Source organism: Schistocerca nitens, chromosome 4 (genome assembly GCF_023898315.1).
Source record: "Schistocerca nitens isolate TAMUIC-IGC-003100 chromosome 4, iqSchNite1.1, whole genome shotgun sequence".
Classification (NCBI taxonomy): Eukaryota; Metazoa; Arthropoda; class Insecta; order Orthoptera; family Acrididae; genus Schistocerca; species Schistocerca nitens.
Window position 1 is genome coordinate 342,040,147 of NC_064617.1, and position 26,862 is coordinate 342,067,008.

The window sequence follows — 26,862 nt, forward strand, 5'->3', positions numbered from 1 at the left end:
GTCAGAGACAGCAAAGGACTTGCAAGAGCAGTTGAACGGAATGGACAGTGTCTTGAAAGGAGGATATAAGATGAACATCAACAAAAGCAAAACGAGGATAATGGAATGTAGTCAAATTAAATTGGGTGATGGAATTAGATTACAAAATGAGACACTTAAAGTAGTAAAGGAGTTTTGCTATTTAGGGAGTAAAATAACTGATGATGGTCGAAGTAGAGAGGATATAATATGTAGACTGGCAATGGCAAGGAAATCGTTTCTGAAGAAGAGAAATTTGTTAACATCGAGTATAGATTTAAGTGTCAGGAAGTCGTTTCTGAAAGTATTTGTATGGAGTGTAGCGATGTATGGAAGTGAAACATGGACGATAACTAGTATGGACAAGAAGAGAATAGAAGCTTTCGAAATGTGGCGCTACAGAAGAATGCTGAAAATAAGGTGGGTAGATCACGTAACTAATGAGGAGGTATTGAATAGGATTGGGGAGAAGAGAAGTTTGTGGCACAACTTGACTAGAAGATGGGATCGGTTGGTAGGACATGTTTTGAGGCATCAAGGGATAACAAATTTAGCATTGTAGGGCAGCGTGGAGGGTAAAAATCGTAGAGGGAGACCAAGAGATGAATACACTAAGCAGATTCAGAAGGATGTAGGTTGCAGTAGGTACTGGGAGATGAAGAAGCTTGCACAGGATAGAGTAGCATGGAGAACTGCATCAAACCAGTCTCAGGACTGAAGACCACAACAAACAACACAATGGAATATGTACTGATATTGTTTGTAGATTGCTGTCTATCGGCTATATATGTATGTTATGTTCCGGACACGAGTAAACAAATAAATAAACAACAGCTGTACCAGTTTCCCAACGCCCAGACAAACATCCATTTTCCTACCACCTAAAAGTGTGATTTTGTGTTGTGGTGAGGATTATCACTCAATAGTTATTACAAAATGAATTTTTAATCGCAATTGACATTCTTTTTAACAAGTAGAGTAAACTTTCTTCAAGAACAGAGGTAAGGAGTTCTAAGCAATAGCACGGAATGATCCTCTTGTTTCTTAATGAAAGGGTGCAGTTGCTGTGGAAATGTGTCTTGTGAACGTTTGCGTTTATGTCTATTCTCTTTGCTTTCTCCAAGCAGTTTCCCACGTATCGTCTAAATACACATTTCAGGTAAGCAACTTTATGCTGCCTAGCTCCCTGCAGGTTGCGTTGATGGTGGCAACAGATAGGAAAGGGGGTGAGATCTGGCCCCAGCACATAACCTGCTACTCTCTAATAGCACTCCATGGGTCGTCGAACTTTAAGTTCCCTTGTAACGGGCGTGTCACCATCAGCAGTGTGACACGCACTTTGTCCCTGACACACTGTTTGTTGTCTAACCAAAACAATGCCGTACATTCTGACGACGAGGATGATGATCGTAGTGCGTCTCTTTCCCTTTGTCGAGTGGATCCATACACGAGGCGCATTTCAGCCAACTGTACATCAGTAAAATTATCCATACATCACTGTTAGCGTGTGGTACAACTGCCTAGAAAATAAACCGGAGGCGAATCGATCAGTATTGAACGCAAGCTTGAGAACGAAAAGTTAAGTATCCGTTACTGTTGTGAACAGAAGCTGAATGGAACAACTTTATTTCGCAAAAAGATAAACAGCGCATAAAGACAACTGCGCAGCTCCGCAGCTGTTCCGAGTGCATTACAGATACGAAGAGAAACGGGGGTTAATAAATCAACCGAAAAGCAATTACAGATGATGCTGTCATTTATCGTCTTATAAAGGCATCAGACGATCAAAACAAATCGCAAAACGATTTAAACGAGATATCTGGACGATATGAAAAGTGTCAGTTGACTCTAAATAATGAAAAGTGTGAAGTCATCCACATGAGTACTAAAATAAATCCATTAAATTTCGGTTACACGATAAATCACACAAATCTAAAGGCTGTAAATGCAACTAAATATTTAGGGATTACAATTACGAATAAGTTAAATTGGAACGATCGCGTAGGTAATGTTGTGGGAAAAGCAAACCAAAGACTTCGATCTATTGGCAGAATATGTAGAAAGTGCTATAGGTCCACTGCAGAGACTGCTTACACCAGGCTTGTCTGCCATCTTCTGGAGTACTGCTGCACGGTGCGGGATCCGCATCAGATGGGATTGACAGAGGACATTGAAAATTTCAAATGAGGGCAGCTCGTTTTGTACTATCGCAAAATTGGGGGAGAGAATGCCACGGACATGGTAAGCGAACTGGGATGGAAATCATAGCTTGAAGGTGGTTTGATGAAACCTATGCCAGGCACTTATCCGTGAACTGCAGAGTAATCATGTAGGTTTAAAGAGCCATTGGTGACCATGGATACCTTAGATCAAAATAATTAGACAATATCCTTGATCAATATCCGAAAATTTTTTGGAGGAATTCAGTTCTGCCTCTACAACCACTATCTGGTCAAAAGCATCCCGATCTGTATTACTGGGTATTAAATGGAGTGTATTTACCGTTCACCTTTATGACGGTTTGAACTCTGATGGGAGGTGTCGAGCGTCTCTTCTTACGGAAGAGCCGAAACGAAAGAAGGTAATGATCTTGGTCAATGGGGGTCTGGTACGAAGTCGACGTTCTAACTTAACCTAAAGGTGTTCGCATTGGGTTCGGATTGGGATTCTGGGCAGACCAGTCCATTTCAGGAATGTTATTGTCCACGAACTCTTTCCTACTTTAAGACAGGATGCAACGTCATGCTCATACAATCAGCATCTCTAAAGTGTTCCTCTGCTGGACGCAGAACACAATGCTGTAAAATGTATTTACATGCTTCCGATGTTAGAGGTTCCTTAAGCACAATAACGGAACCACACCCTACCCACTGTAAATAAACCCATGCCGTAACACCACCTCCTCAGTACTTCACTCCTCCCGCTACACATGTGGCAGGTAATGCTCTCCAGGCATTCGCCAAAGTCAAACCCTTCCATCGGACTGCCACAGGGTATAGCGAGATTCATCACTCCACATCGCTCTTTTCCAGTCGTCCACTGTCCAGTGGTGTCTCTCTTTACTCCATATCGAGTGCCGGTTATTATTTACTAAAAAAATGTGTGGTGTACGAGGGGTTCAAAAAAAGTGGTTCAAATGGCTCTAAGCACTATGGGACTCAACATCTGAGGTCATCAGCCCGCTAGACTTAGAACAACTTAAACCTAACCAACCTAAGGACCTCACACACATCCATGCCCGAGGCGGGCTTCGAAACTGCGACCGTAGCAACCGCGTGGTTCCGGACTGAAGCGCCTAGAACCTCTCGGCCACTCCGGCCGGCGTGTACGAGGAGTTTCTCGACCATTGTGCGGCATTCTTTTCAACTCTCCGAGCACATTTATTGTGCTGGGTCTGACTACTGGTAGCACTTAGAGACTCACGAATGACTCCATCCGCTGATTTCATACTAGTATTTTACAACCATCCATCCGCAGTGCTCTACGGTCCCCGTCTATTTGTAAATGGGGTCTGCCAGGCCTTGATTTAATTATGGTTGTTCCTACGCGTTTCACTTCACAGTCACACAGCCAACAGTCGACTCAGACAGTTTTAGCATTGAAATGTCCTTGATGGCTTTGTTACTCAGATAACATCGAGCGATTAGACCACGTTCGAAATCATTGAGCTCTCGTGACCGGGCCATTCTTACTTCCCCTTTTTTCATACTTTTGGGTTCTCCTCCCGTGGCATCTAGAGGTCGATTCTTTATTACACACGGGTGTCTGGATACGTTTGATCACATAATGTAGTCGAGATAAACTGCCGTTCATAAGTTTGGAAACGCAATGCTGCCTATTACAATGGAGCCACGTGGGAGTAATCTAAGTGAGTTGTTTGTTTGAATACGGAATAGTACGCTCAAATAACGATTAATAATAATACAGTATTTTGCAGATAATTATTCTACTAATATATACATGTTAGCCAATGGCCCTGCCGCAGTGGTAACACCGGTTCCCGTCAGATCACCGAAGTTCAGCGCTGTCGGGCTGGGCTAGCACTTGGATGGGTGACCATCCGGTCTGCCGAGCGCTGTTGGCAAGCGGGGTGCACTCAGCCCTTGTGAGGCAAACTGAGGAGCTACTTGATTAAGAATTAGCGGCTCCGGTCTCGGAAACTGACGTATGGCCGGGAGAGCGGCGTGCTGACCACCTGCCCCTCCATATCCGCATCAAGTGACGCCTATGAGCTCAGGATGACACGGCGGCCGGTCGGTACCGTTCTACCGTTGGGCCTTCATGGCCTGTTCGGGAGGTGTTTAGTTTATATATACATATTGGTATATTATACAGTCTGTATAATACATATTGTATTATACAGACTGAGTTTACCAGTCCAAGAACTTCCACGAAACGCACCAGGTGGCAGCAGTAGACGGCACGACTGTGTAGAGATACGTTGTTTACAGTTTTGCCCAGTTGTAGTTCATTCGTATGATGGAAGGACATGCCGCGAAAGAAAGTAGTTAACCCAGTAAATGGTCCCAAGTGCCAGGTTCCTAATGATTCACCGATAAAGATAATCACTTTACACCGAGAAGGCAAGAGTGTCCGATAAATATCAAAGAAATTGAAGATTTCCATCAGCAGGGTCGTCAAGACCATACACCAGCATCGAGATAGAGGCACCTATGCTGATCGCCCATACCAGAAACACCCAGGAAAACATCAGAGCGTCACAAAAAGTATTTGGTAGTGACCAGTAAAAGTAATAGACTCAAAACGGTCGGTGAATTGAATGCTGTACTAAACACAACTGGGGATACACAAGTGGGCAAATCAACAGTGAGACAGCACAGGGCTATGTAGCAACAAGGAACGGCACCTTGTTAACAAGAAGAAACGGCTTCAGTGGGCTACGAAACAGCTAAATTGAACTACAGGGGAATGGCAAAGAATCTTGTTCACTGATGAATCCAAGTTGAAATACACGGAAATACACCATTTAGTCCATCAGTGCTTGAGTCTTCTGTGCGTAATTCCAACAGTGAAGTATGGAGGGGTTCTGCGATGATATGGGGACCTTCTGGAAGGAATAAATTCGGATAAGTGGTGTAAGTAGATGGAGAAATGAACCAAATTTATTATATGCTGTTCTCCAGCGCAGTGTGCGATTTGCAGGGGGGGGGGGGGATGGGGGGGATTTCCCCCCCCCTCTGCATCAGACCATCCCCTCCTCTGGTTTTAATTTATGCATCCCAACCTGTGATGTTTATTTCCCAAGCACGGGAGTAAAACTTTACATATAATTTAAATTTGTGGAGCCGAACACTGAAAGTTTTTGATACAGTCTTACCATTAATACTATTAATATGTTTGCTTATTAATTTTGAAAAAGTGTTATGTAGTAGTTAAGCACTTCAAAACATTTAGAACTAAATAAAGAGACGACGCACGCCACATTTCCGTAGCATGCCACAATGTTGCAAGACGTCGTCACAGCGTAAACGAGGCTTTAGAGCCAGGTCTGTATTGTATGGTGGATGTGATGTGTTGCGTACGAAACTAAAACCTACAATCAGATCCAAACGTCGTGGAAAACTGTGAAGAGGTGTCATCCTGCAGCAAGATAACGCTCGCCCACATTCTGTCAAACGGACAGCCGACGCAATAAAGGAGTTGAGATTCGAGGTGCTGGAACATCCACTATACAGTCCAGACCTGGCTCCAAGCGATTTTCACATGTTCGGACCCTTAACGGAAGCACTACAGGGAAGAAGATTTGAAAGTGATGAAGATGCCATTGCTGCGGTGCAAAATTGGTTACAGATACAACCGATAGACGTTTTTTTTTCTGATGAAATAAAAAAAACTCGTAAAACGTCGGGAAAACTGCATTGAAGTCGTGGGTGTTACGTAGAAAAATAACGCATGTTTCAGTTTTCTATCATCAGAATAAGTACAGCTTTTCACAAATGTACCTTTACTTTTTGAATTCCCCTCGTATACTTGTATGTAGATGATTTTGTAAATAAGCTTTACCTATAACGTACTTTTAAAGATATAACAAGGAATGGCTTTTCTAATAGTGCACACGCATGAATAGTGAGTGTCGGCATTAACATCTATTTATAAATAACTGTTTAACCATGGGTAACGCCAGGGTCCAAGCTAGTAACATATATAATTATACTAACCCACTAGGACATCCCCCACACTGGTAAAACCACACTGCTCCAGCGACATCAAGACAACTGGTTTGCGTCGGATTGGGACAGGATTTGTCTTGCAGAAAGACAATACCCGAAACATACCTCCCGTTTGTGTCAAAACTATGAGAATTTTGCGGAGGTTCATAAAATTTTGAAAATGACCTCCCCAGTCCCCTGATTGTAACCATGAGTTGGACTGGAGGATCCGAAAGCGGGCAATCTAGAGTGGAACACCCATGCTGGAGGTCCTGCAGAAAGGATGGAGGCTAATTCCAACTGAAGCCCTGGCAAAACTGACCTCTCGCATGTCGAGAGTGTGCGAAGCAGTGATTAAAGCAAAAGGTGGCTACTTTGAGAAATCTAAAATTTCATACTTGCCTTTATCTCTGTGTTGTTTGAGCTTATTAAACTTTTAGAAAACAAGAAAATTCAATTTTGTAATGTACACTGACAGAAAAAAAATCGCAGCACCAAGAAGGGATTGTGCGACATAAACGAAAGTTGGTAGGCGTGTTTCTACATCTCAAAGATGATATCTTTTCAAATACCGCGCCATTCGCGTAAGAGTGGTTCCAGTAGCGCCACTCAGAGGATGCAAATCAGATTTGATTTAAATACGCCATATAACGGGGAGTGGAAGTGGTGAGTTGATATTAGTCAAGAAAGCCTTTAAGGCAACAAAGAACAGATTAGCAACACGTCACTGAGTTTCAACGAGTTCGTGTAATATGACTAGGAGGCGCTGGATGTTCATTGAGCGATACTGCAGAAAGACTTGGCAGGAATGTAGCCACTGTACATGAGTGCTGGCAGGGGTGCTCGTAACAAGACCCGGCACCGAACGGTCACGTGGCATTACTTAGAGGGAAGACCCTCGCTTTCGGTATGGCTCTGACGTATCATGCTGCATCCGCAGCAGCAATTTCAGCAGCAGTTGCACCACAGTGACACAATGAACTCTTACAAATCCGTTACTTCGAGGACAGCTCAGGGCCACACGCCCTGAAGTGTGCATTCCCCTGGCCACAAATCAGGACCATTTGCGACGTAAGTGGTGTCAAGCGAGAGCTCATTGGAGGGCAGGGTGGAGGTCAGTTATGTTTTCTGATGAAACCTGGTTCTGCCTCAGTTCAGTGATGGCCGTGTGTGGGTTAGGAGAAGGGCAGTTGAGGGCCTGCTGACAACCTACCCGTGAGCTAGATATACTGCACCTGCACCTGGAGTTATGGTTTGGAGTGCGATTTCGTATTACGGCTGGAGCACTTTTGTGATTATCCCACACACTCTGATTGCAAATTTGAACGCCAGTGCGGCAATTTTACCTGTTGTGCTGCCATTCATAAATAACATTCCAGGGTGTGTTTCACTACAGGAAAACGCTCGCCCACGTGCTGCTGATGTAATCCAACGTGCTTTACAGGCTGTCGACATGTTGCGTCGCCCTGCTCGATAACTAGATGTGTTCAAATAGTTCAAATAGCTCTGAGCACTATGGGACTTAACATCTGAGGTCATCAGTCCCCTAGAACTTAGTACTACTTAAACCTAACCAACCTAAGGACATCACACACATCCATGCCCGAGGCAGGATTCGAACCTGCGACCGTAGCGGTCACGTGGTTCCAGACTGAAGCGCCTAGAACGGTTCGGCCACACCGGCCCGCTAGATGTGTCTCCAGTCGAGCACATATGGATCATCATCAGACGACAGACAACTCCAGCGTCATCCACAAATAGCCTTGTTGTTGTTGTGATCTTCAGTCCTGAGACTGGTTTGATGCAGCTCTCCAAGCTACTCTATCCTGTGCAAGCTTCTTCATCTCCCAGTACCTACTGCAGCCTACATCCATCTGAATCTGCTTAGTGTATTCATCTCTTGGTCTCCCTGTACGGTTTATACCCTCCACGCTGCCCTCCACTACTAAATTGGTGATCCCTTGATGCCTCAGAACATGTCCTACCAACCGATCCCTTCTTCTAGTCAAATTGCGCCACAAACTCCTCTTCTCCCCAATTCTATTCCATACCTCCTCATTAGTTATGTGATATACCCATCTAATTTTCAGCATTCTTCTGTAGCACTACATTTCGAAAGGTTCTATTCTCTTCTTGTTTAAACTATTTATAGTCCATGTTTCACTTCCATACATGGCTACACTCCACACAAATACTTTCAGAAACGACTTCCTGACACTTAAATCTATACTCGATGTTAACAAATTTCTCTTCTTCATAAACGCTTTCCTTGCCATAGCCAGTCTACATTTTATAGCCTCTCTACTTCGACCATCATCAGTTATTATGCTGCCCACATAGAAAAACTCCTTTACTACTTTAAGTGTCTCATTTCCTAATCTAATTCCCTCAGCATCACCAGACTTAATTCGACTACATTCCATTATCCTCGTTTTGCTTTTTTTTGTGTTCATCTTATACCTTCCTTTCAAGACACTGTTCATTCCGTTCAACTGCTCTTCCAAGTCCTTTGCTGTCTCTGACAGAATTACAATGTCATCGGCGAACCTCAAAATTTCTATTTCTTCTCCATGGATTTTAATACCTACTCCGAATTTTTCTTTTGTTTCCTTTACTGCTTGCTCGTATTGACGACCAAGTACATCAGGCATGGAATTCCATCCTACTAACTGACATTTGGCACCTGTACAACACAAAGCATGCACGTCTGCATCCTTGCAGTCAACATTCTGGTGGTTACACCGGCTATTAATGCACCAGCATTTCAGATCTGCAATGGTTTTTCTCGGGCTTACATTAACCTGTGATCTTGCAACGTTAATCGCTTAAATATGTTACCTAGACAAATCTATTCCCGAAATTTTATTACTCTGCGTTAGTTATTTTCTGTTGCTGTGATTTTTTTTCCGTCAGTGTATTTCCTTTCCAAACTGAGGGGGGGGGGGGGGGGGCAATGTAGTGATGTACACAAAAGCCACTATAACGATTGGAGCCTGAGGCTATATCGTCGTTCTCCCACCCCACCCCTCCCACCGCCGCCCCCCACCCATTCATTGACTGCCACGGCCTAAAGTACGGAAGATGAAAAAGCGCAGGAGGGGCGTGTGGGACCACGCCCCCGCTAACCGGCGGGATGAGCGCGCAGACGGCGCTGACAGGCCGGGGTCAACTGGCGCCTCGTTGACCCGCGCGCCAGCGATCGGCGGGCCTGCAGGCGCATTCCTCAGCCTGTGCTTCAGCGGCGCCGGCCTTGGCCGCGCTGCATTCTGGCGCCACCGCCGTGCCACCGGCGCGCGAGGCGACACTCGCGCACGTCACACGTAGGGACGTTCGTTTCTCAATACAGTGCACTATCTTCAGCCCAATAATCAACAAAGTTTTGGCGACTTTAACAGACGTATGGCCATTTTCGTACATCACAACCCATACATAAGGCGTTACCCACAAATTTCGTGATTCTTTGGTCACAGAGAAAAAAAAAAAGACGCAGAAAGTGCAATAAATGTCAAAATTTAACAAAACAGGAAGAAACTATGACACGTTCAAATCACAAATAACCAGGGGACCCTTGCGAAACACGTTTATACACTGATGTTAGATTAGATTAGTTTTCGTTCCATAGATCCGTGCTGAGGAGATCCTCGTGGATGTAGAACATGTCAATATATTTTTTTAAGCTGAAATAACAATACTAATAGCATGAATATATACAATACATCATTTGTTTCTATTAAAAAATTCGTCAATGGAGTAGAAGGAGTTGGCCACTAGTAAGTCTTTCAGGCTCCTTTTAAACTGATCTTTATTTGTAACTAAATTTTTTTATGTTTGCTGGCAAATTATTGAAGATGAGTGTTCCTGAGTAGTAGACCCCTTTTTGAACTAAAGTAAGTGCTTTTAAGTCCTTGTGGAGATCATTTTTGTTCCTGGTATTGTATGTATGAACTGAGCTGTTTGTTGGAAAAAGAGATATATTATTTAGGACCAATTTCATTAAGGAGTAAATATACTGAGAGGCAGTAGTTAGCATACCCAGTTCTTTGAAGAGGTTTCTACAGGACGTCCGTGAATTTACTCCACAAATAATACGTATTACACGCCTTTGGAATCTGAAAGCGTTTGTTTGACTTGAAGAGTTACCCCAAAATATTATACCATATGACATTATGGAATGAAAGTAGGCAAAGTATGCAAGCTTTATCATTTTTATGTCGCCTATGTCTGCTAACACTCGAACTGCAAATACAGATTTGCTAAGGCGTTTCTGCAGACACAAGTCACATGATAGTGATACGCACATATGCAATTGGTGGCACTACTGCTTTACACGAGGTATAATATGCCAGTGGATAAGTGGCTCTGCCATTTGTACTTCAACGATTCATATGATAATGTTTCTAACGTGATAATGGCCACACGACAGGAATTAACAGACATTGAACGCAGAATACTAGTTGGAGCTAGATGCATGGCACATTCCATTGCGGAAATAGCGAATTCAGTATTCGAAGATCCATAGTGTCAAATGTGTGCTGAAAATACCAAATTTCAGGCATTACCTCTCACCACGGACATCAGAGTGGCCGACGGCCTTCACTTAACGACCGAGAGCAGCGGCGTTTGCGTAGAGTTGTCAGTGCTAACAGACAAGCAATGCTGCATAAAATAATTGCACAAATCCATGTGGGACTATGACGAAAGTACCGTTCAGGACAGAGCCGCAAGAGCTAGTGGGCTGTGGCAACAGGCGACCGTCGCGAGTGCCTTTGCTAGCAGCACGACATCGTCTACAGCCCCTCTCCATATCGATTGGACCCTAGGCAACTGGAAAACCGTGGTCTGATCAGATGAGTTCCGATTTCAGTTGCTAAGAGCTGATGGTACGGCTCGAGTGTGGCGCAGACCCCACGAAGCCGTGTACCCAAGCTGTCAACAAGGCGCTGTGATAGCTGGCGATTCTTCCATTAAGATGTGGGCTGTGTTTACGTAGAATATACTGGGTCTGGTCCAACTGATCCGATCACTGATTGGATATGGTTATGTCCCACTATTTGGAGACCATTTTCAGCCATTCATGGACTTCACGTTCCTAAACAACGATGGAATTTTTGAAGATGCCAATGCGTCATACCAGTGGGCTAAAATTGTTCGTGATTACTTTGAAAAACATTCTGGACAGTTTGAGCGAAGGGCCTGTCCACCCGTTGGCCCAACACGGCAACCGTTTGGGGGACATAATCACGAAAACACAGCCCATACCATTATGGAACCACCACTAGCTTGCACAATGCCTTGTTGGCAGCCTGTGTCTATGCAAAAAATGGTTCAAATGGCTCTGAGTCGGACTTAACTTCTGAGGTCATCAGTCCCCTAGAACTTAGAACTACTTAAACCTAACTAACCTAAGGACATCACACACATTGATGCCCGAGGCAGGATTCGAACCTGCGTCTATGATTTCATGGGGTCTGCGCCAAACTTGAACCCTACCATTAGCTCTTACCAACTGAATTCGGGACTCATCTCACACGGCCGAGGTTTTCCAGTCGCCTGCGGTCCAACATACACTGAAGCGCCAAAGAATCTGATATCGGCATGCGTATTCAAATACAAACAGATGTAAACAAGCAGAATACGGCGCTGCGGCCGTCAACGCCTGAATGAGACAACAAGTGTCTGGCGCAATTGTTAGATCAGTTATTGCTGCTACAATGGCAGATTATCAGGATTGAAGTGAGTGTGAACGTCGTGCTATAGTCGGCGCACTATCGATGACACACAGCATCTCCGACGTAGCGATGAAGTGGGGATTTTCCCGTACGACCATTTCACGAGTATACCGTGAATATCAGGAATCTAGTAAAACATCAGATTTACAACATCGCTGCGGCCGGAAATACATCCTGCAAGAACGAGGCCAGCAACGACTGAAGAGAATCGTTCAAAGTGACAGAAGTGCAGCCCTTCGGCAAATTGCTGCACATTTCAATGCTCGCTCATCAACAAGAGTCAGCGTGCGAAGCATTCAACGAAACGTCACCGATATGGGCTTTCCGAGCCGAAGACCCGCTCGTGTTACCTTGATGACTGCACGACACAAAGCCTCGCCTAGGCTGGTCAACACCGACATTGGACTGTTGATGACTGGAACATGTTGCCTAGTCGGACAAGTCTCGTTTAAAATTGTATCGAGCTGATGGACGTGTACAGGTATGGAGACAACCCCATGAATCCACGGACCCTACACGTCAGCAGGGGACTATTCAACCCTATGGAGGCTCTGTAACGGTGTGGGGCGTGTGCAGTTGGAGTGATATGGGGCCCCTGATACGTCTAGATACGGTTCTGACAGGTGACACGTACGTAAGCATCCTGTCTGATCACCTGCATCCATTCATGTCCATTGTGCATTCCAAAGGACTTGGGCAATTCTAGCAGGACAATGCGACACCCCACACGTACAGAATTGCTATAGAATGGCTCCGGGAACACTGTTCTCAATTTAAACACTTCCGCTGGCCACCAAACTCCCAGACATGAACATTATTGAGCATATCTAGGATGCCTTGCAACGTGCTGTTCAGAAGAGATCTCTTACGGATTTATGGAGAACCATACACGATTCATGGTGTCAATTCCCTGCAGCACAACTGCAGACTTTAGTGCAGTCCATGTCAAGTCTTGTTGTGGCACTTCTGTGTTCTCGCGGGGGCTCTACTCGATATTAGGCAGGCGTGCCAGTTTCTTTGGCTCTTCAGTGAAATGGTCGCGAGCCCAGGGAAGGGGCTGCACATGTGATGTCGTGCTAGTAAAAGCACTCGCGCCGGTCGTCTGCTACCATAGCCCATTAACTCTCCCCACAGTGTTCTAACGGATACGTTCGTCGAACGTCCCAACTGATAATTTCATGCAGTGTTGCTTGTCTGTTAACTCTGACAACTTATTGTAGACGCCGCTGCTCTCAGTCGTTAAGTGAAGGCTGCAGTGTCCGTGGTGAAAGGTGATGCCTGACATTTGATATTCTCGGAACACTCTTGACACTGTGGATCTCGGAATATTGAATTCCCCAACGGTTTCCAAAATGGAATGTCTCTCTCATCTAACGCCAACTACTATTCCACATTCAGAGTTTGTTCGTTCCCGTGGTGCGGCCATAATCAAGTGGGAGCACTTTTCACGTGAAAGACCTGAGTATATATGACAGGTGCGCCAATGTACTGCCCTTTTATACTTCGTGTACGCTATACTACCGGCATCTGTATATGTGCATATCGCTATCCCATGTTTAACAACTGAAAATATTAAAATGTGGGGATCGTACACATAACAAAAAACAATAATTCTAATTATTAGGCTGTTAATTGATAATGGAAGCTGCTCCTTGCTAAAATATGAAGTATTTAAAAAAATGGAGGGTATAGAAAAGCAAATTTATGCCGTCAAAAAGTTCATTCAAGGTCAGCAAGCTACGAAATAATTTAACAAATAAAACGCGAAATACAGAAGGGCAGTGAGGGTACGCGGTGCCATCTGTAAGTTCTCTGCAGCCACCAGTGCGCTTTCTTCTGGCACAGTGTGTCTTGTTGCCGCTAGTCGCCGCTGTACTGTGGACAAGAGCAGAAGGGTTAACGCGGGAGCAGTCCGGCCATCTTCTCGTCTTCACACAGGCAGTAAACATTATAATCACTCTTGTTTCTGCAGAACATTATATCACATTTTAATACATGACGTCAAAATAAAAGATCGCTAGAGTAACTTCTAATGGGACATCCTCCTCTAGCTTTATCTTTCCTCAACGGTAGTTGTCGATACCAGTATTATTTTTCGAATTTTGGACAGGTAAATATTATCTCAGCTGCTTTTCAGCAAACTTTCATATAATTTTATACACAATATGTTATATTTCGAGCTGAAACTTAGTGAAAAGGATTTACTTTATTTTCGATGTACAATCGATAAGTACAGTCAAAATTATTTTTTTAGAAACATTTGAAATTATGAACTATTTGGTACACTTAAAAATTTCTATTATTAATTACGCAATCTAGTACTGTTTACTATGTTTAATTCTGGATTCATTTATGAAGTAATAATCGAAATTAGTAGAAATTCATATGTCAAGAAAAATTGTAAGCACTTTTGAATATGGTTATTACCACAGAGTCAAGTAGCAGTAAACATGGCTCTAATGTGATGGGACGTATTTTAGTATTTTGCGCGAAAAGTGTAATTTCGGCTTTGTTCATGTGAAAATTCAAGAGACTGTGTGATATATTAAAATGTGACAAAAATATTAACGTAACAACAAAAATTCTGCAACAACAATCGTCCAATTTATTTAGATCAAATCAAATGAGGACCTAAATTTTGAGAATTTCAGCTTCAAAAATCAGACCCCTAGACAAGAAGAACTGTAGTCAACTCTACACGAAAATCTAAGTAAACTAGAAAGTTTATTGTAATCTTCGCTCCTCTCAAATTTTTCATACAAAACGTTCGTACTGTGGACAGTAACTGAAATTAGGAACGGGAGGGGAGATAACAAACTCTACAAAAATGTTAAAAGACTCGTTTTGATTAAACTCACAGTGTTGTGGAAAATTTTGTCTTTCACGAGCCCTGGTTGGCTGAGGAGAGATTTTGGCGGAATTATCTTCTTGAGACACCAGAGTCTGAGAAAAGGAGGAAGTCGAGAGGGTATTCGTTTTTCAGATGCAGTCGAGAGAACATTCTGTTCTGGAGGGGGCAGAGAAAAGATTCGGGGTCGGAGGTCGATGGAGGGCAGTTTGGTGTCGTCCAAGATCCGAGGCGGCAGCCAGGTAAGTCTTCACGCTGCTGTGCTAGGATCTAAGCGACATCGGCGTCATGTGAATCTCGTGACGAATTTTGAATTGTTTCACAGCCAAAGTAACAATTTTTAACTTTTAATTTTAATTCTTTCACTTAACGTTTTGTTACAGTGAATTTTAAGCGACCACTGACTTGCTCATTGACTTGTTCAGTCAATGTATCATGTCTGGTGGATGTAACCTCACCTCAATTCCGCGAGTAACTCAATTATTTCTGCCTAATCACATAAAGTATATTCAGTCGCTATTTTTGGATGTAATGCCTCTTTTCCACAATGTCTCCCAGTACCTTGCGTACCCACCATTACGTCCATTACTTGTAATTGAAACAGTTATAAACTCCATTGTATTTCACGTCATTTATAAACAAAGACGTCCGCCATGTTCAGTTCCTCACATCTGTGCAGATAGTTATAAAATAAAAGGTTATTGATCGAATTCCTCTGAAAATCGTTTCAGTAACTACACACATCAAAAAAAGTTTTGCATCATCCCGGTCCTGAAGATAGACGTTGATTGTGGATATTGTATCACAGACACAGTCCCTTTGACTGTTCAGAGATGTCACTAAACCCGCCCAAAGATGTAAACAACCATGCATGAGTAGCGCCTATTAGACGGAGGGGTCCTACAGCCGATCAGTTCCAGTCATTCCACCAGGAAGGAGGTACATGGCTCGTGTTGTCTGTAGTTCAACCATGCCTAGACGATCAATACCGTGCTTCGATCGCGTCCGCATAGTTACTTTGTGCCAGGAAGGAGTCTCAACGAGGGAAGTGTCCAGGCGTCTCGGAGTGAACCAAAGCGATGTGGAGGTCATGGAGGAGATATAGAGAGACAGGAACTGTGGATGACATGCCTCGTTCAGGCCTCCCAAGGGTTACTACTGCAGTGGTTGACCTCGGCCTACGGATTATGGCTCAGAGGAACCCTGACAGCAACGCCACCATGTTGAATAATGCTTTTCGTTCAGCCACAGGACGTCGTGTTAGACTCAAACTGTGCGCAATAGGCTGAGGTCATCGGTCCAGAGATTTACACACTACTTAAACTAACTTATGCTAAGAACAACACACACACTCATGCCCGTGGGAGGACTCTAACCTCCGGCGAGAGGCACCGCGCAATCCGTGACAAGACTCCTCAAACCGCACGGCCACCCCGCGCGACCAACATGCAGGATGGACCGCTCAGGATTGGCATCACGTTCTCTTCACCGATGAGTGTCGCATATGCCTTCAACCAGGCAATCTTCGGAGACGTGTCTGGAGGCAACCCGGTCAGGCTGAACGCCTTAGACACACTGTCCAACGAGTGCAACAAGACGAAGGTTCCCTGCTGTTTTCGAGTGGCATTGTGTGGGGCCGACGTCCGCCGCTGGTAGTCATGAAAGGCTCCGTAACGGCTACGCGATACATGAATGCCATTCTCCGACCGATAGTGCAACCGTATCGGCAGCATATTGGCGAGGCATTCGTCTTCATGGACGACAATTCGCGACCCCATCGTGCACATCTTGTGAATGACTTCCTTCAGGATAACAACATCGCTCGACTAGAGTGGACAGCATGTTCTCCAGACATGAGCCCTATCGAACATGCCTGGGATAGATTGAAAAGGGCTGTTTATGGACGACGTGACCCACCATCCACTCTGAGGGATCTACGCCGAATCGCCTTTGAGGAGTGGGACAATCTGGACCAACAGTGCCTTGATGAACTTTTGCGTAGCATGCCACGACGAATACAACCATGCATCAACGCAAGAGGACGTGCTATTGGGTATCAGAGGTTCAAATGGTTCAAATGGCTCTGAGCACTATGGGACTTAACTTCTGAGGTCATCAGTCCCCGAGAACTTAGAACTACTTAATCCTAACTAACCTAAGGATATCACACACATCCATGCCCGAGGCAGGATTCAAACCTGCGACCGTAGCGGTCGCGCGGTTCCAGACTGTAGCGCCTAGAACCGCTCGGCCCTCCCGGCCGGCGGAGTCAGCGTCAACGGTGTGTACAGCAGCTGTGAAAGTCTCGCTGTATGGTGATACAACATGCAATGTGTGGTTTTCATGAGCAATGGAAATGGCGGAAATGATGTTTATGTTGATCTCTTTTCCAATTTTCTGTAGTTTCCGGAACTCTTGGAACCGAGGTGATGCAAAACTTTTTTTGATGTGTGTAAATGATCCAAGATCATTTCAATACACATTAACCATGGCCACCAGCCACATGTACACGTGAAGGACATTGCTTTCCTATGAGAATTAAGTGGTGTTTATTTCTTCTAAAATTACATATCGCTTTCGATCCTTCTCAGGTCGTGGGAAATACTACTTTAATATTGTATTCATCATTGGTGTTCACGCATCTGGTGACCCTTGAATTCAATAATTAGAAAAATCAAACAGCAATACCCTGCTAACTCCCCCAAGGATAGTGACAGACTTCTCTCATTTCACTCACCCTGCCAGCCTAGCGACGGAGTTCTTTCAATGAGCAGCTCTTATAACGGATGGGCACAGGTATTTGCACTCTTTTCCTTTTTCTTCCAAGGCGTCACCGATTATGTTTGTGAGACGAATATAATCCGTTTTGTGACCAGCTGGGTCTCTCCAAATCACGTAAACTACAAAAAACATAAGACATTATCCTTTTAGCGAGGCTACCAGTAGTATAACACATGTCAAAATCAAACAACATACATGTGGTGGGAGGGAAGGGGGGGGAGGGCGTCATTTCTTGTCCTATTCTCCGACCTTACACCCAAAAGAAGGTCTGAGCCCTCATTATAACGAGGATTAAATTTTCATTTCAGAATTGCCTCTCGACAGATGTAGCAATATACAGAAACGTGGCGTTAGTACACAAATGATTAAGTACCCTCTTAATTGTCGTGGACTTTATTTTACTTAAGCTGGTATCTCATGAAAACGAGATGATTTCTCGCTGGAAGTGAGTGGTAGAATTTAACTTTACGTGCACAGTTCATATTACGACTTACTCCTCTTTCTGAAGTACGTAATGAACCCGCGTACTTGCAATATGGTTCAGACGGTCGAAAATTACATGTAAGTTAATTAGGATATCAATACCAAAGAAACACACGAGTTATTACTGCATTCTATTAGACGTAACAACCGATGGATCCAAATGATCGCAAAACGTATTAGAAAAAAATAGGGGTATTAGGACTTACCGTTCCATCGACGACTAGATCATTAAAGACGAAGCACAAGCTCGGATAGGGGAGGGAACCACCCTGCCATTCGTCCCATCACAACCACAAGTCAAAGCATAACACAACAATGACTGTCTCCTTTTAGCTGGGAAAACTTATCACCCACGTATAATTAAAACTGGAAAACGCAATCCTTCTATCACACTAAGTCTAACTGGCTCCACCAGCTACATTTAAAATAGCCAAAGAAACGGTTGCCACAGGGAAGCAGACAACACAAGAATCACAAAAAGATCGCACAAGACAATTTACACTAACAGGTTGATTCTATAGTCTAATTGACCACTCTTCTGACAGCTTTGGCATGTTACAGGGTCGAGACAGTCGTCGCTGGTCCAGGAAAAGTCGACGGTGCCCAGCAACAGCGATAATTTCCCTTCTCCTAACACTCGTATGAGGCTAGGTGAACCTGTCGCAGTTATCAGTACAAATCCGTTAACAGACGATTAGCGAAAGCATGCTGTACCTGCCAAAGACATCTGATTGAGCCTGAGATCGATATGGTGTGAGGGGGCGGGGCTCGAAAGCTGGGGCAGGACACTTTTCACCAGACAATCGAAAGCGGATCCACCTTAAAAGTTCCAGTAAAGTACAGAGAGGGACTGGGCTGATCACTAGTGGACACAGGAAATCGAGATCGCGCCCTCCTACCGCAGAGAGCCTATGCAGACAGACAGTGGCCGACGCTCTGCCGACGGCTAAATTTTTGTGAGACAGCTCGGGGGTCGTTTATTTCCGTAGCTTCGCAGCTGCAGTCGCAGCCCTATGCCGAGTATAAAAAGACATGTATTTGTCAAACACAACAAAGCAGCCCGTCTTATCTACTATTTGGCAACAGATTAAAGCAAACGCTACGCATTTAAATACACACTCTGTGGTTTAATGAGATAGTACAGTTAATTACTTGTTCCACGGACCATTTCTTTTACCGAAATTATGTGGAACGATTCAGCTTACAAGATATGTATGCATCATTAGTGTTAACTTTACCCAACACATCTTTCACGCCTGCTTATGGCACTACACTTAGAAACTAGTTTCTTTCTTTATTTCCTTTAAAGAAAAGGCTACTAGTTTTTAAACAGAAATTCGTCTGTGGAATAGATGGAGTTGTCCTGGAGAAATGATTTTAGATTAGATTTAAAACTTGATTTGCTACCTGTCTGACTTTTGATGGCACCGGGTAAATGATCAAAAATTTTCGTTCCCACATGTTGAACTCCTTTCTGAACTATCAACAGCTTTATTAATGGATAACAAATGAAACTGTCTATCCCGAGGAAGTGTTTACGACTGACGATTGGTATCATATAATACCGTGTTCTGAATATAATGAAACTGGACAAAAAAATTAAGTGTCGTTTGTTTCATTTCAGAGAGGTTGAATTTATTTCTGTTTCTCGTGCTGGAATATCCTTAGCTAGAGTAGTTGCCACTGACAACAAGTTTTTAATATCTCTCGTCTCCGTAAAAAGTATTTGTAACTAATAGTTGTGCCTCTATTTGTGCTGCTGGATGAATCCATTATACATATATCAGATGCATGTGAGGGTGGTATTGATAATCTTAAAGTCGATCATGATAACAAAAAAAAAAAATGAAAATAAATCTTCCAGTCAGAGGCAAATTTATTCCTGATCTCAGGTGGCCATACGACTGTGTACCCGGGCTCCATCAAAATGGAAATTTTAAGTAATTCGAGAGTACTTCTCCACTGCTTGAGACCTTATCGAGTAGGTACAGCAGCATACATCGAACGAGCCGCGATGTTAGGATCGAGCTGGTTATAGCACATACGAAAGCTTAATAGACATGAAAAGCGAAAAATGGGAATATTTGGGAGTACGAAAGCGTTGCTCTCGTTGATCTCTTTTGCATAGGGATTAAAAGCGAGATTACGGCGGGTACAGAAGTACAGATAGTCATTTTGCCCTTGCTTAATACGCGAATTGAACAGGTTGTCCGACGGCTACGGTCGCAGGTTCGAATCCTGCCTCGGGCATGGATGTGTGTGATGTCCTTAGGTTAGTTAGGTTTACGTAGTTCTAAGTTCTAGGGGACTGATGACCTCAGAAGTTAAGTCCCATAGTGCCCAGAGCCATTTGAACCATTTTGAGCAGGTTGTAGGACGTGTGTATCGTTATTGACTGTTAATACGATGACAATTTCAACATATCGTCCAGGTTAGGTTATCCAGACCTTACTAAACATAACACGAAATTTTCGGAGAGACCGAATGTTATACATAACTGAGTATCAGCTAGGGAAGTAACACAAAAATATAGTGAGCAACTAGCAAACATGGTGTGGATATAACAAGGGCTTATAATCCGACGGCCGGCCGGTGTGGCCGAGCGGCTCTAGGCGCTACAGTCTGGAACCGCGCGACAGCTACGGTCGCAGGTTCGAATCCTGCCTCGGTCATGGATGTGTGTGATGTCCTTAGTTTCGTTAGGTTTAAGTAGTTTTAAGTTCTAGGGGACTGATGACCTCAGATGTTAAGTCCCACAGTGCTCAGAGCTATTTTTTATAATCCGACGTATACGGAGTTATTTCGTTTCTTATGTTAGCCAAGCCACTCGACAAAACACAAATATCGGACCAGAAATAGAATACTGGATTTATGCAGAAGCACTTATTACTACTTAATCCAAGATAAGAGTAACGAGGATCAAAATCAAAGAATTAGAATAAAAGCTTCAGTTATATTTGAATTAAGCACTGCAATCCAGACGCCGAATAAAGGCCTTAGAAGACAGATTTCTGATCATCCTCAGATCCCATCAAATGAGGTGACAATCTGCTGAGACAATTAATAAAATCCAAATTTAATTTATATATTAATATTAATAACAAAGGTTCCCTCACTTGAGTAGGTGAATGGAAGAACCCCGGAATAAACTCTCATTAAGACATTAAATTCGGCCACGAAAGCACAACGTAGCAGTTCGCTTACTCCGCGAATAATTCTCATATAACTAAAAAGACTGATTGATTATAAGGCACTGGGGGAGCGTTCACACGGGACGAGGACGGAGCAGTCGGCTTACCTCGCACCAGCGTCGTGTGGCGAGGGCACAGCACCCTCCTGAATAAATATTCCGTAAATCAGAAGTGCTTCTGAGAATTCGTAAGTGGCCACTCAGCACACCAGCTCCAAAACTGTCAGTAGCTCCTTATTTTATTTAGTAGCAACAGAATTACCAGGGCATTACGTGTCCGGTACCAAACAGCATTATTGCTGCTTCTTCTGGGTCAACACACCCAACACCCAGCAATTGAAACCAGTATACAGAGCGTCCATAATTAAAGTTGCAGTTTCAAAATGCTACAGAAAGAGAACCATTGCTGGCAATGATGATTTGAAGAGCATATTATTGAGGCAGGGAGAAATGTCACAGAACAAAAAAATTAACTAAAATGCGACCAATAGATGGCGCTGTAAGCGTGAGAATATGCAAACGAAAAGACGCGCTGCACACTGCTGTTCCTCAGTTTGCGTTCGAGATGCTCAGCTTCACTGTCTCCATGAAGGATCGTGCGCTGCTGATAAAGCTCTTTTACAAGAATGTTATCCGCCCCGATAGCTGAGTAGTCAGCGTGACGGTTTGCTGTCCTACTGACCCGGGTTCGATTCCCGGCTAGGTCAGGGATTTTCTCCGCACAGGGACTGGGTGTTGTGCTGTCTTCATCGTTTCAATCCCAATCCAGCTCGCAGGTCGCCCAAAGTGGCTTAGAATGTAATAAGACCTGCACCAAGGCGGCCGGACCTGCCCCGCAAGGGGCTTCCCGGCCAATGACGCCAAACGCTCATTTCCACAAGAATGTTGATAGTACACCAGTAGCCCTGCAGCGTTTGAAAAAAGGCGTTGGTCCGATGTCTACTAAGAAACTGGAGAATATGATTAGGAAATTCGAAGAGAAGGGCAACGTGGCAGAGGAAGGAAAGCAGCTGATCCAACGTCTGTCGAAGATGTGGGCACAGCATTGCAAGAGGGGTAGAGGGGTGGTATGTAAACATGAAGTGCACGGGGAATTTACCGAACGTGGGACATGCCTGCGAGCACGGTTGATAAAATCCTAAGAAACATCCTGCATTGCTGTCCACACAAAATCACCTATGTTCAGCAGTTGCTGACCTGCCAGCAAGACAAACGTTCCCAATGGAATTTCTCGCTCGCGCGGAAGTGGACAACGAATGGCCATGGAACATTCTGTGGACAGACGAAGCCAAGGACATATCAATACGCTGAACTGCAAAATATGGGCAACGTAGAATCCGCACGCACGTCAGCGGGTGCCACGTGATTCTGCAAAGGTGACTGAGTGGTGCGGGTTGACGCATCGTTTATCATAGGGCCCCAGTTTTTCGAGGAGATGAATGCTGAAGATTCAGTTGCCTGTACCGTCACTGGTAAAAGCTGTGAGAGTCTTTTGCGCTCCAACGTCATTCCAGCTCTTCAACACAGTCAATGTGTGGGTACGTTCATTATTATGCAAGATGGCGTTCCTCCACACATTGCACAGTCAGCGAAGAGACTGCTGCAGAGGCATTTACCAGCCGTCATTTCCATGTAGCCTGGCCGCCCGGATCACCTGATCTTAATCCATGTGACGTGCGGGTGGGCGGTTATTGAAAGATGTCGTGTTCAGTGCTCAAATTACGAACGTAGGTGAATTTATGGCACGCATTACGCAAGGCATTCTGAACGTAACCCTTCAGACACTCCGATCTGTTGTGGAACATGCTGCTTCTCGATTTCAGCTTGTGGCATAAAACGAAACAGCCTATTGAACACGTCTTGCGCCAGTTTCACAACAAGCAGAAACAGTTGTCATTTGGCTTTTAATCCAGTTTTAGCGATGTCATTTTGCTTTTTACGCGGTTTTTGGCTCCAGGACAATTAAAACCCGATGTTTCCGTTCCGGTGTGGTACGACCTCGCCGTTCTGGATGTGCTTACTTAACTAACCAGTGTCACAAATGTTGACCGTCGAACTTGTGGAAACACCCACATTGACCAGTACGGACGGCGTAATGTGCAGGTCAAATCACCATAGTTCTCGTATTGCGACTCATCTGTCACTCGTAGCCGACCCCATTTACATTACAACGCTTACAATGCCCTCTATTGATGTAGTGTCGGCAGACTTGCCAACACTACGCACACTAATTGAAAGAGGCGGCCAAGATGCACGTGCTAACTCACGAAGGATGGAGTGAGGTCTGAAACAGGAGACTTAATGAATGCTATAAAGAAAAGTACGTATCTGCTAAAATACTTAACTTTATTCCATCCTTTGTATACATCGTACTTGATGAGACATCTGGAGATTGTGGCGATACAAGTGAGACTCTTTAGATACCAGCAATCTAAGGCTAATGGCGCCTTGCTAGGTCGTAGACATTAACTTAGCTGAAGGCTATTCTGTCTCTCGGCAAATGAGAGCAAAGGCTTCGTCAGTATAGTCGCTAGCAACGTCGTCGTACAACTGGGGCGAGTTCTCGTACGTCTCTCGAGACCTGCCGTGTGGTGGCGCTCGGTCTGCGATCACACAGTGGCGACACGCGGGTCCAACATGTACTAATGGACCGCGGCCGATTTAAGCTACCACCTAGCAAGTGTGGTGTCTGGCAGTGACACCACAATTGATAATTTTTTTTTTTCCAAGACGTTTCCATCTGCGTCAATATTATATTGTTCAATATAGCAGTGATTCTCTTTCAGCAGCGTTTCGAAACTGGAACTTTAATTCCGTAATTAAAGTTCCAGTTTCGAAACGCTGCTGAAAGAGAACTACCGCTACATTGAACAATATAATATTGACGCAGAGGGAATTCTGTACTCTTGATATACCACTAGGTGTACGCAGTACTGGCCCGTCAGTTGTGTTCACCGCTACTGCCCCACCCACACCACTGCACCAGCCAAACAACTGTTATCTTCACTTAGGGACTAAGCACATACAGCTCAGCGCTCACATACGAACTGCGTGGCCGCTCAGAACACATCCCCTATGTGGGTACGCCACGCTCTCCACGGTGACTGGCTGGAGGAAAAACTCCAGACATCATGAATCACTTAAGGACAAACTTAACACACCAGCATATATTGATATTGATCATTAAGGAGCAAGGATTAGTGGCAAACGCCAAAAATTAGACATCGTCCTACTATATGGAAAGGTAACTGAGACAGCAGGCACTTTTCAAGGTCTTAGGATTAAGAATGTTGGTAAGAAGTGCGTTCCACCATACTCCATACAGTGGTCTGTAGAGCATAGGGCTACATGGTGGTGTAGATGGACGGACCACAGAGCTTACCATAATGTATCTTCACAATGTAGGGCTAGGTCCTTTCATCGGGAAAATCTGATCAAAAATTACTTCCCTACGCAGGACTGAGAAAATACAGTGAACAATGCAAACGAAACAGAACATGATCAGAGTGAGCGGTGGATTATGCGATTGAGAGTGAATTAGAATATCCTTTCATCCATGATCCCGACAGTCATGAATGGTCCAGTGTGCAAGCGCTCCATCTCCGTACGTGTCCATGACGCAGAATGGAGCTCATACCTGCCTTTGCAGAAACCACCCAAACCACCCACTGAGCTGGGAAAAGGTAGAAATAGTCATACAGATACACATGTTATCTACGCTTACTGGCAGTATTTAGTACGTTCGGCTGAGTCCTATTTCTAGCTTGACGGAAATGGTAGATGTAGTGTTGGCAGAAGGGCCAACACCGTGTTACTAGAGGAGGCCGAAATGCACGCGTTTTAGCTCACGCAGGCTGGCGTGAGGAGGGAAGAACTATACTGACGTGAGGTCTGGAACATGACAAGAAATTAGAATTCAGAAAGCGGACGTAATTACTTTGATACTTAACTTTAATCCATTAATGATGAACGTCGCTCTTGACGGTACATGATTCACAATATTGTCTGTTCTGAATAGTAACTAAATATGGCGCCTTGCTAGGTCGTAGCAAATGACGTAGCTGAAGGCTATGCTAAACTGTCGTCTCGGCAAATGAGGGCGTATGTAGACAGTGAACTGTCGCTAGCAAAGTCGGCTGTACAACTAGGGCGAGTGCTAGGGAGTCTCTCTAGACTAGACCTGCCGTGTGGCGGCGCTCGGTCTGCAGTCACTGATAGTGGCGACACGCGGGTCCGACGTATACTAACGGACCGCGGCCGATTTAAAGGCTACCACCTACCAGATCGTGAAGTACGTGCTTTCGAAGGCCGCACCGCTTGTAGATGTGTCGAAGTGCAGGTGGCAGTGGCATATTACACAAAATGAGCTTTGATATTCATTCTTTACACATCAGAAGGACCCTGCTATGTCAGACCAACCTCTCTTGGCGCGTAATTAGGGATTCCTGCAGAAAGAAATCGATTTAAATGTAGTTGATGAGCACGATTCGAACAGGAAGCATACAGAGGCCGAGTGCGCAGTAAGGAACGTATTATAGCGCGCTAACGTCTCGAGGACGTGCATATCATTCTGACTGGGCGTCAGCGGGTGGCGCTCGCCAATGAGTGACAAAAAGACAGGCACTGGCGCCAGAGGGATGGGTCAGCGGCAGTGACATATGGCGGCGGCGCCACAGCGGCGTGGGACCGCCAACAGCCGAGGAGAACTGCGGCCAGGCGGACAGAGGCGAGACGAACCCCGGGGACAGGCGCCGCCGCCAGGGGCGCTGGCATCTCGCCACGTCCCACACTCGCTAACACGGTCACGCATTTCTTTGGTGGTCTATAACGCTTAATTTCAAGCCTTCACTACGGTCATTAAACGTGCACAGATATGATGCATCGTGCCAGATCGAAAACTTTCTCCCAGACCTGGACTAGTATGACGAATCGAGCAGCAATTTTCACGCTATAGAGTAATGTGGTCTGATCTGAAAGTTTTAAATGAAATGATAGGCACTGGCTGTAAAATCTTTCTTATTGAAAGTCACGACCGGTTTTGTGTATCTTCAGATGATCTGTGCAGAAATTAATAAGTATAAATTTTTTTTTACAAACAACACTTAACACGGTTTGAAGAACAAACAGAGTCTGAAGACCAAAGGGACACTGAAAAGCCATATTATATTGTATAGCAATACCTACAAGTAATCGCGGAGATCCTTTTTAATAATTCATAGCGGAAAGGGAACTTTCCTTTACAGTATTTTTATATAAACTATTCGTGAAGGAGAAATTTGTGTTACCACTCAGGCATTATTAATATTTTACACTTTAATTGTCCTCTTTCAGTATTTTTATAAACGAGACTCAATCTTTCCTATACTGTGATACATATTTTTAAGTACCGTAGTTTAGCACATCTGTAGCCGCCCCTCACCCTTCACGCCTTCTATAGAGACGGTTTTGTTTCTGTCGCCACTGACACTACCTTTAAACATCTGCCATCTGCATTGCAGAGTGGTCAATAATGCCCTGCATGCTGCTGCTAAACCCATTTGTTGGGTTCATACATTGAAATTGTCTAGGCTACAGCTTTGTTTCGTCCTTTTAGTTTTTATCCATGGTTTATTTCTGTAGGTTCTACGATCCCTTTCATTTTAA

The 26,862-nt window shown here is 44.4% G+C and overlaps 1 pseudogene; it reads left to right on the top strand.

The window, feature by feature from the left end:
* Positions 1–3,984: 3,984 nt before the first annotated feature.
* Positions 3,985–4,102, top strand: LOC126254087 (5S ribosomal RNA; annotated as a pseudogene).
* The last annotated feature ends 22,760 nt before the right edge of the window (positions 4,103–26,862 follow it).